Source organism: Monopterus albus, unplaced genomic scaffold (genome assembly GCF_001952655.1).
Source record: "Monopterus albus unplaced genomic scaffold, M_albus_1.0 scaffold69.1, whole genome shotgun sequence".
Lineage (NCBI taxonomy): Eukaryota > Metazoa > Chordata > Actinopteri > Synbranchiformes > Synbranchidae > Monopterus > Monopterus albus.
Genome location: NW_018127949.1, coordinates 3695489 through 3696244, shown reverse-complemented (window position 1 = coordinate 3696244; position 756 = coordinate 3695489). Strand labels below are relative to the sequence as shown.

At 49.3% G+C, this 756-nt stretch overlaps 1 protein-coding gene across 3 annotated transcripts in view; it reads left to right on the top strand.

Moving 5' to 3' along the window:
- Nucleotides 1-756, top strand: part of adam12a (ADAM metallopeptidase domain 12a) — a 66293-nt gene that overhangs the window by 59110 nt on the left and 6427 nt on the right. The gene's annotated exons all lie outside the window — the stretch shown is intronic.

The window sequence follows — 756 nt, the reverse complement described above, 5'->3', positions numbered from 1 at the left end:
AGGAATTTCCCTGTAATGGCTTGTGTGGCTACATCACTGTATGCCTTAACCACTCCATTAGTGCCCTAACATGCTTTGTAATCCGTGACCCGTGATCGATTGTGCTGGGGGTACTGAAATATGACAAGCTGTGTCTGAACTGACATTTGTGCTGCGGGGTGGCACATGAGTGAGGCAGGCTGTTGTACATTGCCCTGATATTGGTGTTTTCAGTTACTAGCATGTGTTTTTTATTTGGGGTCAACGGTAAGAAGAGAAAGGATGTAAGGCTGTTTGATGTAGGCACAGTGCAGGTGAGGTCATTTTCCAGTTGGAGGGAGCTGTGTTATACTGCCCCATGAGCACTCGGGTGCATGCCTATGTATGTGTTTCATTGTGTGTTTTGAGCTGTGCACATCTGGCCGGGTCTAAATACCAGGCAGATTCATGTTTTGGCACTATTCTTTGCCTGCTCTGCCTCAGTGAAAGTGTGTGTGGGCTGTGTAGCTGTGTCCACCTTTCAGTGAGGCCAAGTGAGTGCTTATGGCACAGTTTTGGTCTTTTACCTGAAGAGGGCCGGGGGAACAGTGAACATCATTCACAGCATCAGGAAGAACAACAGAGGAAGAGGAGGAGGTTAACATGACTGTTTCTAATAGGAAACATATGGTTTCTCTTCTGGTTCTGTATTTCATCTTTCCACAGCCTCTTCACCGCGGGGCAGAGGCAGTGCTCACACCAGCCCCCTGCCCCCCCCCCCGCCTGAGCCGACACACC